The 18,974-nt window shown below is 36.6% G+C and overlaps 1 protein-coding gene across 7 annotated transcripts in view; it reads left to right on the plus strand.

Annotated features, from left to right (window-relative positions):
- The first annotated feature begins 1,595 nt into the window (after positions 1-1,595).
- GAPVD1 (GTPase activating protein and VPS9 domains 1) overlaps positions 1,596-18,974 on the plus strand; it is a 57,156-nt gene continuing 39,777 nt past the window's right edge. For 4 of the 7 annotated variants that reach the window (XM_039861689.1, XM_039861693.1, XM_039861695.1 and 1 more), the window contains exon 1: positions 1,596-1,750. The gene's annotated coding sequence lies outside the window, so the exon portion shown is untranslated. Of the gene's footprint in view, positions 1,751-6,497; positions 6,550-18,974 lie in introns of all 7 variants that reach the window. The other 3 variants (XM_039861690.1, XM_039861691.1, XM_039861692.1) reach the window with 3 other exon arrangements.

Here is an 18,974-nt window from a genome sequence, read left to right on the forward strand (position 1 = left end):
CAAGCTCTTCATTTGCGGGTGACGGAATAGGGATCGGAACAATTAATTGATGATCCCAGTGCTCTTTACTCACCACATACAGTTTCTTCAGGACCCTCAAGAACTTTTTGCAGTCTTTGCGTTACTGTCTTTCCCCTCTTTGGCCTGTGTGAGCCAGCACATCTAGAGTATTCGGTGTTAAGTGAAAGCAAACAATGCATTCCTTTACGTGTTCATTTTGCTTAGGCTGCATTCTTCCTTAGCAATCCTCACCTGCCATTTCCCTTCTTGAAATTCAGCCATCCAGTAACTCCCAAGTGCCACCTCATTCTTAAGGTCATGGCCCCTCAACTTCTTGAAGACTTTCTCTGGGAATCTCATAGCACTTTGTACCTTAGAGTATTATTATCCTTAATCTGTGTGAGCTATCCTGTAACCCCAGAGCGTGAATGGTATCCTTTTGCTTTTTTCATTCCCCTGGTGCTTAGGGCAATGCTTTTTAACAGCCGATAAATAAAATTTTTGATCAAATAAAATTCTTGAATCAGTTTAATGGCAATATGATAGCAACAATACTTGACCAGCTTACCATAGAATGCTATTGTAGTAATAAAACGGGGCAATAAATATGAAGCAAATTTTGACAGTTTTTAAAGGTAATACATGAGGAGGATAACTAAATGGAAAGCAGTCTGGGAGTTGATTCATACTTGAAATAGTTGAAAAAGTGATTTTCACTTTTTTTTTTAACCTGGAGACTCCGAGTGTTGGATGACATAATCATTGTTTTCAATTTTTTGAAAGGCTGTCAGATGGGAAACATTCCTACATTCCTTCAGATAGCATAACTACTAGCGATGGAAGGAAGTAAAAGGGAAGCAGATTTCAGTTCAGCAGGTGGCAGAACTGTTCTAACATTTAGAGCTGTACAAAAAATGGAGCAGGATGCCTTACTTAAAGCAGTGAGCTCTCTGAAATTTGAACTGTGGAAGTACAAGTTGGAAGACCATTCTGCTGAAAAGTACAAGAGGGAATTCCTGCCCGCGCGAGAATTGGACTAATGACCTTTAAGGTGCCTTCCAGTTTTAAGGTTTCTGTGACTGTTGAGCTCAGTTAACTAGAGATTTGAATATCTGAATTGCTTTTGTAAACAAGTTTTTATTAGATAAATTGTCAATCCACTTAAAACCTGTGTGGTCATGTTGACAATAAATAAAATTTGATAAAATGAGGAGTGGGAAGTCATGTTTAAAAGTGAAAGTCCAGAGACCACTAAAGGCAATTAGAGAAACTTTTAACAGAGCATGAGTGTGTGTATTTCGAATGATGTGTCCTGGGCAAGTGACAGTTATCAAAAACATAAACGCTCTGAATTGTTTTACTTTACACGAATATTTTGCTCAGGCGGGTTTTTCACATAGAGCAGTACAGTACGCGGAAGCGAGGGCCAGTGTGTGGGGAAGCACAATTTTCCAGAAGGCGCTTGGTGGTATTGCGGGCGCCCAGGACCGCCCAAGTCGGTAGCTGACCTGACCCGCCACGGCGTGTGAGGCCCCCGGGCCCGCGGGGCCGAACTACCAGTCCCAGGGGCCCTTGCGGCTCCGCGCACGCGCGGTGGCGTGGCGGCAGCGCCACCGCAGGACGCAGGGAAGCCAGCTAGCGAGTGGCGGCGGTAGCGGCGGCGGTGGCAGTTCGCGGCTAGGGCGACGGCTCCGAGGCCGAGTGGCGCTCGGGCGGTGGTCTCGGTTCCCTCTTCGGTATGATCGTCGTGGTGAGTGCGCGTCCCCCGTTAACCCGCGCCAGGCGCACGGCTCCTCGTCTGGCGACCGCGCTGCTCCGGCCTAGGGCCGCAGCCTGCGCCTGATGGCCGGCCGGGCGGCCGGGTCCAGCTGACCCCTGGCCCTTCCCTCCAGTGTCGGGGGAAGTGGTTGTGGAGGGAGTCACGGTTAGGCCGAGGGGAGAGGTGTGGCGGCGCGCAGGGGCCGGGGCGGCCTGGGGCGGACCAGCGGGTGGGACGCGTGGGGGATGGGATGAGGAGGGACCGCCGGGCTGCTTCGGCTGTGAGCCAGAGGCGAGGCAGGTAGAGAACCGGAGTAGAAGAGGCGAGAATGAGGTGGAAATGTCTTGAGTGCCGCTGGTGAAGATGTCGTGCTGTGAGGACTCTTGATAAGCTGGATTCGCAGGTCTGGGGGTCAGCCCACCTCCCACAGACACACACTGTACTTGGTATCTTTCCACTTGCTGTTGGAGATCTGGAAGTGAGGGACTGTTGGTTTCTTCGATTTCCTTTCCTTCAATCTCACCTTTTATTGACTGGCAAAATTTAAATGGGTGCTGTCCAGGCAAACCGTAGAAATAAACAGGGTGCGGTGTATAAATCTGCGTAAAAACAGGGAGGCATGATGATTTGTTCAGATAAGAGGTAGGTCAAAGGAGGATTCAGTGCTTTTATTTTGAAATTTGTGACAAAAATCAGTTTGAGCAAGGCTTTGAATAGAAAGGGTTTTTAACTTGGGATAGAATTGGAGAGGGGGTCCTCGAACTATAATGGGGATAAAACACATTTTTATTTTTATTATCCGATAACTGTAATTTATTATTTCCTTCAATTATGAATGTAGGCAACAAACCACAGTAGATTAGCAATGCTTGTGACTTCGTCACAAATAAAACTTACAGATATTGTTGTATCATGTTTACAGTTGTTGCAAATATCTCAAAATATCCCTTATGCCAATAATTTTTTCAAATTTATGGTATTATTAGACCCACTGTTAGCTTTTGTTATTTAATGTGTTAAAGCTGCACATATATTACTATATCAGGGTTTTAAAAATTGTTTTGCTAATAGTTCAGTATAATTGGTTTCCTTTGTAATCTCATGTATTTAATTATGCATTTAAAAGCAATCTGAGAAGGGGTCCATAGGCTTCACCAGACTACTGAAGAGATCCAGGGCACAAAAAGATTAAGAACTTTTTTGGAATCTGTAAGTCTGCCTGGACGAATAGTTGAATCATTAGATGAGAAAGAAGACAAGCAGATAGGATGTAAGTGTATATGAAAGAGGGAATTTTTTAATCAGGGAAGTAAAAGAGATGTGGCTGAGATCAGAGTAATAGTTTTGAAAGACAGAATAGACCACACAGATAGATATTTCATTCATGGTACTGGGGAATCAACAAAATAATCTGAGGAAGAAAGAAAAGTGAATACTTTGACTCTAAAATTTTCATATTAAGGCACTTCCTAGTTCCAGGTGGTTGAAGCCCTCCCAGCTCTTGTGTAAGCCTGTGATAGGAAATTGTAGTGCGTGCTGGTTTTCTTTAAATCATGTAGGTAGTGTTGCTTTTAACGAATTTTCTATCCTTAAGTGAAAAAACACAGGATCTCTTTTCAAATATAGCTTCCTATGGCTATTATCATCTTTTCATATATGATAGAAAGTAAACATGGAAATTATAGAGTTGGAGAGTTGGTAAGTCACTTTCCTGAAATTTCATTAAAAATTTTTGTAGTTCAACTTCATTTTGGCATCAGACTTCTTACTGATAAATCATTTGTAACATTTTTTTTTCCCAGACTATGTGTGACTTGAAATTTGCATCTGTTTGTAAAGCACTGTCAATATCTTGTGTGAGATTTTTTTCCCATCTAAAATAATGGCAATAATGGAAAACCACTGCAGCAAACTTTTTCTGGAAAAATGAAGGGGGCAGTATGAAAAAGTGAAGAATATTTTTTGAAACAAATGTTGGTACTGAAATAGTTTATGTTGAATCGAACACATTATATTACAAATTACTGCCTTGGAGAAGTTTTGCCTGGTACATCTGTGTCCTTACACTGCCTTTTTTGTCATCCTTTGTCCCCTGTCCCTTTATTTTATTTATAGCATCTACCTATCTGATATCATATTATTTGCATGTTTATTTAGTATTTTAATCTTTGTCTCCCAATTAGAATGTCAACTCTGTGAGAATAGGGACTTTGTCTTCATCACTGTGGTGGAATAGTGGCTGGCACATAATAGGTACTCAGTAAATATTTGCTGAGTAAGTAAATGAATGAGTTAATTTATAAGAGCTAGGTTTTTTACTTCTGGGAATAAAACATCCATTTTTAAATCTTGCAAATAGTATTATACATGCTGGGTCGAATTTGAACTTTTTCATCTTAATATTTTATAAAAGACAGGAAATTATTTCCCAAACACTATGTGGTCCCTTGTGAGAATTTGGTTTCATATAGGACTAATCATTCTTAGTACATGCTGCTATGTAAGTTTGATTATCCTTAACTTTCTGTATGAATGTAAAAGAAGGGTATGTGGGTGAAGTTCTTATTTTACTAAGGCTCTTTTACTGTGTGATCCTGCGTTGGTATAAGTGACTCTGAATTTTTCACATGAGATTGATAAAAAATTTTAATGTCTGACTATCAAATATTAATGAAGATGTGTTTGAAATTGGTAATGTAGAAACTGCTGGTGGAGTTTAAACGTATTGCTATGTTGAGGGACAATATGTGCAGTATTCAGTAAAGTTGAAAATGGTCATGCTTACTTTATAATTTCACAACTTCTGGAAGGCAGTAAGAATAATGGGAGGTGCTGACAAAGGGAATGATGATATCTGTCATTTTTATTTAAAGACTAGAAGCAACTATGACAGTGTTAACAGTTCTGGGAGACAGAATACAAGTGCTGAATCATTTATACCTTTCCCTATTTTCTGTTGTTTTTTTTTTCAATGCATAACTTTTAAATATTGTTTCCCAACTCTTTGAAAAATTGTAAGCCTATGGAAGAGTTGAAAGAGTAGCATAATAAACACTCATACACTCTTCACCTAGATTCGACAGTTGTTAACGTTTGGCATGATTGCTTCAAGAACAGGTGTAGACCTATATTTTGCTGAACCATATGCAAGTTAGGTATAGATACCATCAGGACACCTTTCCCCCAGATACTTTAGGATGTATTTCCCAAGAAAAGGGATTTTCTCCTACATATCTACAGTTCAGTTGTCACCCTCAAGAAATTTAACATGAATGTAATATTACTTAATAGTATATAACCAGATGTCCCCAGTTGTGCCAATACTGTTCTTAGTTTTTCGGTTTTCGTTTTTGACCCACAATTCAATTAAGGAGCTTCATGTAGTTGCCTACTTGAATCTAGAATCATTTTTCAGCCTTTTTTTAGGGGGGTCTCTCGTGACAGTAAACATCCAGATCAGGTTTTGTAAGTTGCCCCTCAATTGGGATTAAACGTTTCTTCACAATTAGATTTGCGTAAACATTATTGCTTGGAATACTATATAGGCGATTTTAGGTCTCTCACATCAAAGTGTATCACATCAAAGGCATGAAGATGTCAGTTTCATTATTGATGTAAATTTGATCATTTGAATAAGGTAATGCCTACTAGATTTATATTGTAAAGGCAGGCACCCTTTTTTCCTTTGTAATTAGTAATCTGTGGAGTGATAATTTTTTGAAACTTTCTCAAAGTCATGATTTCTTAATAGACGTGCCAGTATAAAGGGTCAAGAAAGTTTAGATTGGAGATACTTCTTCTAAATAGGAGAGTGGGAGATTAGGGGATGGCTGGCTGTGTGGAGGAGATGACATTTGAACTAGACCTTAAATCATAGATGCAGTTGGCTATAGGGGTGTTGGAGAAGGGCTCCAGGTGAAGAGAACAATGTGAACAATGACAGTGACAGATTTGTAAATTAAATAGATCATCTAGGTCTTTTCTTCTACTTCTCTCCCTCTCTCCTCTCTCTTCCTTTCTCCCTCTCTTTTCTTTCTCTACTCCGCCTCCCCCCTCCCCCATGAAATTGCTCACAGGGAATCTGAAGTCAATATACTGGGGAAGAACCAGAGAGCAGAGAAATCTAGTTTTGAATTCCTTCTTTGTCAAATAATAGCTGAATGATTAGGCAGTAAGTTATTTGACTTTTCTAAACTTGTTTTCACATTCGTAAAATGGAGGTGATAAATACCTATCACTTAGGATTAAATCTAATAATAATACAGTATAAAAAGCATCAGCAACATGGCTTTTACTGAGTAATTGCTAGTTATCTTTTGGTGTCCAGCTCTCAGTCTACTTTCACTTTTTTACACCTCGATACCACATTCTTGAATTTAAAACATGCCCTACTCTTTGGTGCCTTCTTGGCCACCATCACTGCCCACTTCGCCCAGTTGGCTCCACTGTCAGTTTGTGAGCTGCTTTCCAGTGATGGCACACAGCACTAAGCACCTCACAAGGTGATGCTATCTGAGAATGGCATTCTGGAAATTGCAACAATATGTATTAACTTTTTGGGGTTCAGTTCACAATACAACATTTGCCATTCTTTAAATGTGATATACTTCAGTTTAAATTAGTTTATTTGGAAAAATCATCTGTAATATTTGTAGAAAATTGAAGAGGGAAAGTTGATATATCCCAATGGTAAGACATTTCACTTTGTTTATTTATTTATTTATTTACTTTTTTTTAGGAATGAGTGTATTGGGGAGAGTTGGTTACACATTACACTAGGATTCTCCAAGGTAAAGTATGATTTTTTTTTTTTCTTTTTTTTTGGTTAAAGCCCAATATAGGTGGGATCCTTCTTACTTGCTTTGGAAAGATCAGTACTTGAAAAAAATTTCTCAAATGATTAATTCAGTTTTTTTTCCTTTTAACTTTCTGTTTTTTTACCACACATATTTTCTTCTCTCGAGTTCATTTTTTCTTAGGCAAGAATTTCAGCCATGTATTTTTTTTAAAAAACTTGAACAAGCTGCCTAAACTTGTGTTTGCATAGAATTATTTGCAGCTTTAACTCTTTAAGTAATCCTAATCAAGATATTTTCATTTGTGAAGGAACTAAAATCACTAATCCTTGCGTCATGTATACATTTTAGAGGAGGCTTTAGGCACCGAGCTATTTGATTTGTGGTTATTAAAAAATTATAGATAGTTAAAATTTCCTTCTTTATGCATATGTATATTTTCTGATTTTTCAGAATGTTTTAGTATATGTTATGATTTTGTAAAAACATTTTCAGAAGGGCAGTTCTTAATTGTTCCTAAGCCGAAACCCGGTTTTGAACTCTGCAGTGCCATGGTTTAAAGAAATAGTAACTATTTCTTGATGCTGCATGTTCTGTTATTTAATATATATAAATGAATGTTTGAGCAACTGTTTAAAAAAATCTTACAGACTTTCTAGGGGTTTCTATGTCTTTTTTCTTTTTATTTTATAAGTTTGGAGATGAAAATTCAACGTGTACACCTTTTTTGTAAACCATTTTTTAAATGTAAGGCTTTAGGCATGCTGTTGTAACTGTAAAAACAGGCAAGATGTCTGCTCATTAATCTAAGATGTCTGTCCAAAAGGTGCTTGCTTGGTCTTGCTGTCATGTAATGCCAGTACACCCACGCTGCAGACTAGTGGGGAAAGAGCATGTCATCAGACGTGTTCAGTTCTTCTTTTTTTTCCTTACTAATTTTTCAGTTTATTTTCTGTGAGTCTTGGAAATAATTAAACTGGTTTTTCTATTAGAAATTTTAAAAGACAAAAACGTTAGTCAAGGGATATTAGCCTGTTTTTCTTTCTTCAGGATCAGAGTCAAATTATCTTCTTAAGCAATCTTACTTTTATGGAATTGTATTTTTAAAGTTTTTAGGACTTAAGCTAAATTAATATATTTTCAACCCACTTTGAACTGTCTCCTTTCACTGTTCATATAGGACTCTGACCCATATCTTGATTTTGCTTCCATTATTTATAAATCCTGACTACTTGACAAAAATACATTAGGTCTAAAAGTCATAGCACTTAAGACAAAATTGCAAAGTGTTTACAGATACTGGTTTCTGTACCGGAAAAGCTTGGGAAAGAATAGATGAATTAGTTTTGCAAAATTATCTTATTTTTCCACCTACTTTAGAACACAAGGAATCTTTGATTCCTTTACAACAAAGTGCCTTTTAACATCTAACTATTCAAGGTTGTGATGGGTTTTGGATTCAATGGAAAGTGACTTATTAAGCCTCTCTATGAGTAAGTTTCTGTTCCATGATTTCAAAATATCATCATAGTAATAGTAATGATAATAGCCAACATTTATCAAGTTCTTTTTCTAGGCATTATGTGACCTATTTAAAATTATGAATTCTGTTATTCTATGGAGGCATCTTAATGGTTGATTTCTTTTTGAAAAATTATTTTAACTAACTAGATAATTTTTCGTGTGTGGTTCAGGAAGTTCCTTTTAGGTTAGCACAGTCAGTAATAGTAATATTGTTTGAAATCTGATGATAAATACTTTTATGAAATACCATTCTCATAAATGCGGTGAAACAGACGTGACAGCTTGCTGTTTATGAGCTTCTGGGGTGGACTCTTGGGTTTTGAAACAGGCTTTACCAGTATTACAGCTCAGCAAAAATGCAGCTGAAGCTCAAAGTTCTCTTTCTGCTCCCCCATTTTGTTGTTTTGTACACCCACTGGGTTTATGGAAGAAGCTAAGTTTATCCAGAGACCAGAGCTTCCTCAAAGCATGTGGGTGGTGAACTCTTCCTTTCAAAAGTTCACAGAGTGTTCTGAAGGTTTTAGGTTTTTCTTTAGTTAATTGGTTTGTCTTGATCTCCAGATTTATATGTCTTGGTGAGTTTCCATTAGAGATTGTTGAATAGGAGGAAATTAGACTTAGTGGTATTTAATTTCAGATGAATAAAATTAATGGAGCCTTATTCAATTGTGAAAGTTTCTGATACCCATTCCTGGACTGGACAGACATTTGTATCATTTATTGCCTCTGGGAAATAAAGGGATATATTTAATGCCATTGCACTTCTGCTTATTGGCGTGTAGCTTATTATTGTAGAACTATGTCTAGAAATTACATACTGTGTTCTTTTGGTTGCACTTGAAATTTTTCACATTTAGACATATTATCATTCATAGAATTTGTCTAGTCTCAATTGTTTAAAGTAATTGGACTACCAGATTTTTCAGCAGGAAAGATTTTAGTGCCAAGTTTTTATATTTTTCTTCCCCTTTTTAATTACTAAAGTAATAAATGTTCTTCATTAAAAAAAATAAAATAAAATGCAAAAAGAGAGAAAGCTTTTCTTCCCCACATATACCTACGTACCTGTACTATGTGCTTTGCATTTCTTCTTTTTCACTCCCAAATTATAGTTGATACTGTGCTTAAGTGCTTTACATATATTAACCCGTTAAATCCTCACAATCCTGTGAACGTACCTTAAGAAATTAGTTCTATTTACATCCATTTGCAAATGAGGAAACTGAGGCATGGAGAAGTAACTAGCCAATGGTTGCCTAGCTAGTAAGTGGGTAACACTGAGTTTTGGACCTAGGTAGTCCTGCTCCATGGTTTGTATTTTAATCCCTGTACTAGGTCTTACCATGTGTATCTTTCTACGGTTTGCTTTTTTTCACTTAATGATTCATGATGGACATCTTTCCATGGACCTCCACCTCCTCTTAATAATCATGTAGTATTCCAGTATAGGGGAGTACCATAACTTTTTTAAATTAATGTATTTCAAACTTATTCTTCTTTAATATTGCCAATCCCATTAGTAATAATTTCAAGTAGTATTTTTAAAAGTCGAGGTTTTTGAACTGGAATGGTGAGGATACGTTAGTATTTATAAGTAATGCATATTAACTGTTCAGATGTTTTGATATTCTTTCACTTGAGTCGAATAAAATCTGGCTTAACCCACAAGCCTTTTGTTATGCAGAGATTCATTATTTTTGTGATTCGTCTGTGTTCTTTCACTCTGGAAAATTAGTAGAATATTGGGGGTAAAATCAACATCTATTTAGATTTTATTTACTTTTGGTAGGGTCTGGAATTTTGATGTCATGACAAGAAGTCTGTGTAATGTTAATTTGAATTCTGAGTACTATTCGGCTTTATATTGCGTCTTCAAAGTAGTGTACCTTTCAATTCCCTGTACTTGTGCCGGGAATAATTAGTACTAAGTTATTCTTTCTTCTGCAATGTTTTACTCTTGTTTCAAATATAGCAACGAAAGGTATTAAAGTATAACTCGTTTCCATTTTTGTCCTCATTGATAATGCATTTCTAGTCCTGAGGAAATATCTTTTTGGTCCATTAATAATTGTTTCAAACATGCTCATTGGAAAGTTTGTAGATATTTTCAACTTAAATTTAGTTACTATTCTTAATCATTTTGGAACTGAGTTAGCAGCAGCCTGGCCGATTCCTAACTGGAGCATTGCTCTTAATCATTCAGTCACTTATTAATTATTTATAAATTCAGACATTGATTCAGCACCTGCTAAATGCCAGTCCCTCTGCTAAGTAAGGGGTATTCCAAGAGGACTTCATCCCTACTTCAGGGAACTTGAAATTTTGTTGCAAAATTTGTTGCAGTGTAAAATGCTATGATAGAGATGAGCCCAAATGAAAAAGAGTTTGAGTCAGGAGAATGGACAGTAAAGCCTCCTTGGATCGCATTGGGCCCTGGTACCTAAGTGGGATGTAACTGGCCAGTGAAAGGAGTGGCAAAGGATTCTAAATAGAGGGTGTGTAGAAATCTGGTCTGTGGAAACCACTCGAAATTATCATTAGAATGTCATGCTTCCTATATTGAGGGCCCTCAAGAGCAACCTTACCTGTCTTGTTCATCAGTGCCTAGCACATCATAGGTCTTTAAGCATTTGTTGCAGGAAATATGTTTGATAAAGCTGACTGTGCTTGTCTGCTCATTTTTTTTGGAAAGAAATGCGCTCATTATTTTTAATATCTGACAATTTTTAGATCATGTGGCTTAACAAAACATTATAAAATGAGTAAGAAACTGTTTCTATGCTGAAGGAGCTAAGTCTTATAAGGGAAAACACATGCAGACAAATCCTTGTAAAGCAACATGATGATTTATATTTACAAAAAATACTTGCAGGAGACACCCATCTCTTGTATGGATTGGTTAGATCATTGAAAAGTGGTGGGTAATATAAATCCTCAAAATTATTTGATTGATAAAATACAGGAGCTAACATTGTAGTAGGTTATTTAAAAATAGCAGTCATGTCCTTTTTTGCCCTATCACATTAATATGAATATTACATAAATACTATGAGGAAAAGAACCTGTATAACGAACAAAAAAAATTACTGACAGTTCTGTCAAGGTGTAGTCATCAGTATATAAAAATGTTTCCTATACTTAATCCTTGAGTAAGATCATGATTTTTCCTAAATCTGCATACCACTTGTACTATTATTTATTTAATGTTTTTTATGGACACACTTCAAAAATATTTTTAAAGAAGCTTTATGTTATTACCATAATGAAAGACTAATATCTCTTACCTGTGTAGAAAGCAGCTAAAAAACAAAAACAAACAAAAAGAACAATGTTGTAAAACCTGGCTAGCTACTGTTTGCAAAAGGTGCTGAGTTCGATGCCTGCTATCCTTTAATTAAAAGGAGAGATTAGCCAAGTGGTAGGGAAGTGTTGAAGACAAATTGGCACCTTGCTTAGATTTTCTCCATGATGTAAGCAAGACTAAAAGAGACTTGAAAATGGAGTAACTTTCCGTCTTGGTGATTTAGTGTCATAGGGGAGGAAGGGACACACTCTGTTGGCGGGAGCAGTTCCCCAGAGCTTCGCAGAGGGAAGAGATTTGGAGGTTGGGTCTGAAAGGATAAATCTGAGTTCACTTGAAAATAGGGAGGGTATGACCTCTTAGGCCTGTATAACAGCATCTGCAAATGTTGAAGACTTTAGGATGTAGTAGGGCAGCAACATGTGATTTGGGGAACTGGAGAAATGTTGAGAGATGATGTAGGAGATGGGAAAAGAAGCATGTATGGGGTTAATCCCTAATAGCTTTTTCTAAGCTTTCATATATCCTTTCTTTCATAGGATTTAAGAGAATTTAGGTTAATTGTTTAGTCCTGAAGTCTAACTAAACCTGATTTTGTCAGGCAGTTTGAAACTTTCAGAGAAAGAGGGAGTTGTCCAGATACCAATTTACATATTAATAGTTGTTGAAAGAGTGGATGTTTAGAAGAAGTGACCTTGACCATAGATTAAAGCTGGTGAGCCAGATAGATAGACCTGGATAAATTCTAGTCCCAGCTTTGTCACTTACTAATTTGAGCATGGGCAAATTATTTAATTTTCTCAGTTTCCTCTTCTTGGAAATGTGCATAAGAATACTTAGCTTTTAGGAGTGTTACACAGATTAAATGAGAATATCCATGTAAAGCACTTAGTTGGCACCTATAGTACACGATGAGCCTGTAGTATGTGGTCATTATTGTTCTTTTTATTTCCTAAGCACCTGTATATTTTACTCCCAACAGTCAATTAAAATTCAGGTTCAACCATTACTATTTATAATGGCTTTTTAAAAAAGTTTGTTATTAAGTGGAAATTAATCTAAAAACTGGCTTTTCTTAAACAATTCAGGCTAGGGAATATATTTGCCTTGCTTCAGTTGATCAGGAATTAGTGCAAAATGTAATGTACCCATGGAAATTTCATGTTATTATGAAGTTTCTGTATTTCATTTCTGATGACAGTGAACTGAAGGAAAAAATATTTTTAGTCTGATCGTTTAAAAATTACAGCGTATTGCCAGATGTTACATCATATGATAGATGGGAATCCTTTTTCTAAATGGTGGTTGTTGGAGGTTGTTCAAATGTTTTCTCAAGTTTGTATACTTTTTTCTTATTGAATAATGTTTGCTAAACTGGATGCTTGCCTTTAGAAGTGTATTATTTGTGTAGTTTTAAAAATTTAAATAGACTTTTTTAGAACAGTTTAAGATTAACAGAAAAATTGAGACGATAGTACAGGGAGTTCCCATGTAGCCAGCACCAAGTTGCCCCTGTAATTAACATCTTACATTTGAATGGTGTATTTGTTAAAATGAGTGAACCAATATTTGATATAACGTTATTAACTAAAGTTCACACTTTATTCAGATTTCCATAGTTTTTACCCAAGGTCCTTTTTTTGTCCCAGTCAGGATATATTACCTTTAGTAACGTGGTAAGGACATGTCATTATTTGTGTTATTTTTAATTGGATAATCTTAAATTAGACACATTAATTTATTTGCAAAGGATGCTTTATTCTCAAATTTCAAAGCCATACTTCTATATAGCATATTTTGTTACTAAAAATGATCTTAGATTGCAGATAGTTGGCCTTTATTTCACTTTCAATAAGCCTTTTACAAGTGTAGGTTTCATAATGTTAGCAAGCAGTCTATCTTACCTTTTTAGTTATGACTTTGATGTGTCCCATTTATTTTCACGATAAGGTTCATTTTGGTAAATTCAGTCATGTGATGAACATGGAGTCTGTCTCATTGTGTCCTAATGAAATGATAAAAATTACCCTACCTTTTAAAATTTAATTTGTTATTAGTTTCAAGTATATAGTACATTGGGTAGACATTTATACAGTTTATAAAACGATCCCCCTAATTGCTCTTTCTTACCTCTGGCTCTCCACCTCGCCATTACATTAATGCTGACTGCATTCCCTATGTTGTGCTCCTGAATTACCCTGCCTTTCAACTGACGAGAATACCGAGGTCCTACACTCTGCAGTCATTTCCACTTTACAGTCATCTCGCATGAACTGTACACTGTAGAGAGTGAAGTAGATAAGGACATTATTCCAGTTTTGAAGATGAGGGAACGGAAACTTAGGTGAAATGACTGTGTAACAGATGACATTGCCAGTAGGTGTCAGAGCCCAGTCTTAAATGCCAGCTCTTCAGACCGCAGTTTTGGTGTCCTACCACTGACTTGCTTGAAGTAGTTACTCTGTATAAAATAAGAAAGTAGCAGATGGTCTTATTGAGTTTCTTACAAAGTTATTCCTGAATTTATTAGATGAATAAAGAGATGATTAGTTTGTTTACTTGAAGTCTAGCTGTTACTTAGAGTTTAGAACTATTAGATACATATTAACTCGGAATGGCTTTAATTAGGAATTTTCAAGAGAGAACACATAAAACGTGATTCTCATTCCGTAAAACATTTCAAATAATTTTTTCCTACTTTAGAGTCCTCCTCTTGAGTCACAACGTTTGTTCAGGCATCATTGCTAATATTTTTTATATGTGTATGGTCTTTGGAACTTCTGCCTTTTCTAATTCACACATTTCACCTTATCCGGCTGTGCTTCCTCTTCGTGCTCTGCGTTCGAGTAGGTATGATTGCTTATCAGGAGTTGGCAGACCTTTTCTGTAAAGGGTCAGAGAGTAAATATTTTAGGCTTCGTGGGCCATATAGACTGTGGTAACTATTCATTTCTGCCACTGCAGCATGAAAGCAGTCATAGATGCTATATAAACAAGTAGGCACGACTCTGTTCCAGTAAAACTTTACACAAAAAGGCAGCTCGCTGAACTTGGCCCACAGGCAGGAGTTTGCCAGCCCCTACTCTACACCATTGTGAAGGATGCAGAAACCCAGTGTGCTTCACTCCTTTAGCTAAAATCTCCCCACTGGGCTCTCAATGATATCTTCATAACATGAACTGATAAGCTTAAAATCTGATTTAGCGTGCATGGGTGTAATTGATTTTATTTTGTAGAAATGTGATAAGTGGAACTGAACTTAATATAGATTTTCCAAGTCTAATTTTTGACCGCTCCAAAAAGAAATTATCTAACTTGGAAAATGCTTGCAAGTTTCTGGAAAAAAATCTTGTTGTGATTGACATGAACAGAAAAACAGGGCAGGCTAAATTAAAACCCGGTGGTCTAGGATAGATTTTGATGGAGTTGGCTGTAAGGGTTGAGGAAAGGGAGAGGAGAGGATCTTCTTACCAAATACCTGAATTTTCTGGGGCTTCCATTTGACTCCTGCTGTTGTTTTTAAGTAGTGACGTGTTAGATATTATTATTTGTATGTGTTTGGTATTATTTTTTTTTCAAAATGTATCAGCCAGTAGACTTGGTGGCACCTGAATTAAGTTCTGTTAACATGTTTGAGCTTCTGCCTGCCTGCCATCAACTATGCCAGGATGCAGAGTCCAGTGAGTTCTTTCCCTCAGTGTTTACCATCTAATGGGAGAGACATATATAATATCATTATGCTCGGGCATGTGCTACATGTTATATAAAATAGTATTCAGAATATGAATTTAATTTAGGTGAACTGTGGGAAAAAATATAGGTCAGAGTTAATTCATATTTTAAATCTCTTGCATTTTACCCAGTATTTAGCTGACACTTTCCCATGTGTGGTAATAAGAGGATTATACATTTATTCCATGATTTTTTTTTTAAGCATTGTTTTGGAGAGTAAGCCACTACCTGTTATTTGTCAGCATTCTGGCCATCTTACTCTAGAAAGGAAAGCAATACAGCTTATAATTCTTGAATATGATTAAAGAAAAAAGTTCTTAGCAAGTTTGTCTAGTGTTCTAGGTTTATTTAAAAATCCCTTTACAAAAATGTCTTTTGAAGACATTTGGGACTGTCGAAGGGTTTAGAAGGTGAGTTCTCGTTCAGATTAGTGGAGCATTACTTTCAAGTGTTAATTTTTTTAAGTGAAACTACATTTACTTAGAAAATTTTCTTTTCTAAATTGCATAACTTGGTTCATATTTTGCTGTGTGATTGGAAACTTATACAGCGTTCTATCTTGAACAGTATTTTGGTTGTAATTAGACTGTCAGCTCCTTGAGATTAGGGGACCTGGGTAGGCGCCAGCAAAACTCAATAATCTAGTTGTTGAATTAAGTTGTATTAAAGTGGTGAGAAGACCACAGTTTGATAATTTCTGAAATACTTTTTCCTATCTTTTTATTATGAAACATTTCTAACATACAGAAACCGTTGAAGCACAGTACAGCGATCACCATATAGCATCACTCACAGTGCCCAGTTGTTTACATTTCGCTGCATTTTTTAATCTCTTTTGATTTTTTTCTGAACCATGTACAAGTAAGTTGCAGACATCCTAACACTTGCTGCATACTTGAGCATGCACCTCTTAAAAATAGGATATTATCCTGTTCAACCACAGGATTTCTGAATCGTTTCTGTAGAGTTCAGGGTAATAATTAATAATAATAATGTACTGGCTCTGTTACCTTTCACTCACGTGGCCTTGTGCAAGTTATTTACTGTCCCTGAACTCAGTTTCCTTAGCTGCAAAGTACCTATCTCAGCGGGATATTAGGAAGATTTAAGTATGTAAAGTTCTCAGAACCATACCAGGCACAATTTTCAGTTTATAAAGTGGTGGAGAACAGCACTCCCACCCTTGTCCCCAGAGTTGGAAACTTCGACCTCACCTTCCCTATATGGAGGTGGCAAGAAATCTCTTATTTTCTGCCTCCTAACATCTCTCAAATTTGCCCTGTTCTTTCCATTGCTACTACATTTCTGGCCTATCAACAATTTCTTAATCTTTCATCTAGTTCCATCCCCGCCTCCTCATCCTTTTCCTTACTTTCCTTATGTTCTCAAATACAAATTTAGTCGTATTCATTCCCTGTTTAAAACTCTTTTCCCATCACCTACAGTGTAAAGTCCAAGTTTCTTAACTCTGACTTCTGTGTACCTTCTGTCTCTGTAGCCTTATCTCTCATTATACGCTTCCTCCCCTACCCTACCTCACTCTTAACACATACAAACACATGTGCCCCAATCCGTAACAAGCCATGGCTAGTTCTCTAAATATACTGTGTCACACACCTCTGTGCCTTTGCTGGTTGGCTTCTTCTCTCTGGAATCCTGCCCCTGTCTCTGGAATTCTACCCCCACCTACCGTCTTCTTTATGTGGCAAATACTTGTTTTTTTTAAGACGAGGTACAAGTATCTAACTCATCAGTCATTCTTTCTTGCCCCTACTCTACATTGTAGTCTTAGCGATAGCATATCACTCATAACTCTTCTGGGCTGCCATTTGCTTGCATGTCTGCCCCATCCTCCTAGATGAAAAAGCCCTTGAAGGCACACGCTAGGTTTTATTCTTTTTTGTATTCCTAGTACCTAATATGTTGCTTGTACAAAATAAGTGTAGATACTGTGTCCACATTTTGTGGATGAAAAGAAAACCCTGAGGTTCAGAGAATATTTATTATGTACCCAAGGTAACAGAACTAATTAATGAAGCTTACAGATCTTTAAGAGTCCATTTCAGTCCATTTTCATTAACTATAATACTTCTCATAATTACATCTATTTGTTCAGTAATTTTGTCCTTAGTCTATGGACTTAGAGCCCCCTAGAGGATTTTAGAGTTTCCACATAGAAGTCTACAAACTCATACATGCGTTTTCTATAGACAGTTATTAATAAGATTATACGTGTGTGTGTGTATAAATATATATGGCATCATTTTTTTTAATGTACACAGATGTGTTTGTGACTAATAGTAAATCATCTTGGTAAAGTAGACATATCTTTTGAGAGAAAAGTATGAGGGCCTTAACCATGTAGGAGATTTGGAATAACACTTTTGCCTAGTTTGCTAGGAAATTGATAAGGTACAAGAAAGCATTTTTTGAAAGCAATTAAATTCAGATTAAATGTTAACATCTGAAATTTTCCTAGTCATCAGTAGTTCATTAAAATAAAAGAAAGTTTAATATTTTCTAAAATCAGACAATTAAAAATTAAATCGATTTCTTTAAATAAGGTAGCTTTAGATATACTTTCAGCTGCTACCATAATGTTTCTTTTTTGTGCGTTAGCCCCATAATTATTTACATATATATATATATATGTATGTATGTATGTATGTATTTATGAACATGTTTTTATTGGCTCTCTAGGTCGTCTTCCCTTTTAGAATTTGAATTCACTGCAAATTGTATTTTATCAATTTTAAATAGATCCATTAGGTAACTTATGAATCTGATTGGAACAAGTTTTTTTTTCATCTCTATTGAGATGTAATTGAAATATAGCATATATTTAGGGCATATTATGTGATGATTTGATACACATATATATTGCAAAACATTTAGCGCAGTAAGGTTAATTAACACATCCTTCACCTCACATAATTATCATTTTCTTGTTGTGTTATTATGGTGAGAATATTAAAGTTCTATTCTATAGCAGCTTTCAAGTTTGCAATCATAATGTTTAATTCTTAATGAGAAGTATTTTTCTAATTTAATGACTGAACACAACAATGTATTTTGTTATCTTGGCCACAGGCACTTCTGTTGTTGATATAAAATATTTGTGGTCTGGCAGGCATTCTAGGTTCAAGGGTATAGCTTAAATAATAATGCTTTAAAATATGTGTGCAATTTTAATCAGTTTGCTTAACTACTAGATAAATAAGAATTGTGTGATTCATTCATTCCTTTGGTAAATATTTATTCAGCTCCTGTTGTGAACCAGGCCCTCTCTTCAGCCCTGAAATTACAGCTATGAGTGAACAAAACAGACAAGCCCCGGCCCTGGCGGCCCTTACCTTTCAGTGGGGGAGTCACAATCTTAGTGTGATGAACATGCAAGTAGATATCTGTAATAAGATGCCAGATAGGGGCAAGTGCTTTAAAAAAAAAAAAAAAAGTCGGAAGAAGGGATAGGAAGTGATATTTTCTATTTTACAGTTACCTGAAAAGGCCTTCCTAAGTAAACATTTGAGCAGAGAGACCTGAATGAAGTCAAGGAGCTAGCCTTGGGAAGAAATCTGGAAGAATAGCCTTCTAGACAGAGGGGTTGGCAAATGCAGAGGCTTTGGACAATTTCTAGTAGGGGCTGACAGTGACCTGACTGAAGTTTAAAGGATATTGCATGCCTTGTAGAGCAGTGGTCCCCAACTGTTTTGGCACCAGAGACGGGTGCTCCTATGAGAATCTAATGCCTGATGATCTGAGGTGGAGCTGAGGCGGCGATGCTGGCACTGGGGAGCGGCTGCAAATACAGATGAAACTTCACTCGCTCACCCGCCACTCACCTCCTGCTGTGCGACCCGGT

Source organism: Pteropus medius, unplaced genomic scaffold, assembly GCF_902729225.1.
Source record: "Pteropus medius unplaced genomic scaffold, Ma_sr-lr_union100, whole genome shotgun sequence".
Lineage (NCBI taxonomy): Eukaryota > Metazoa > Chordata > Mammalia > Chiroptera > Pteropodidae > Pteropus > Pteropus medius.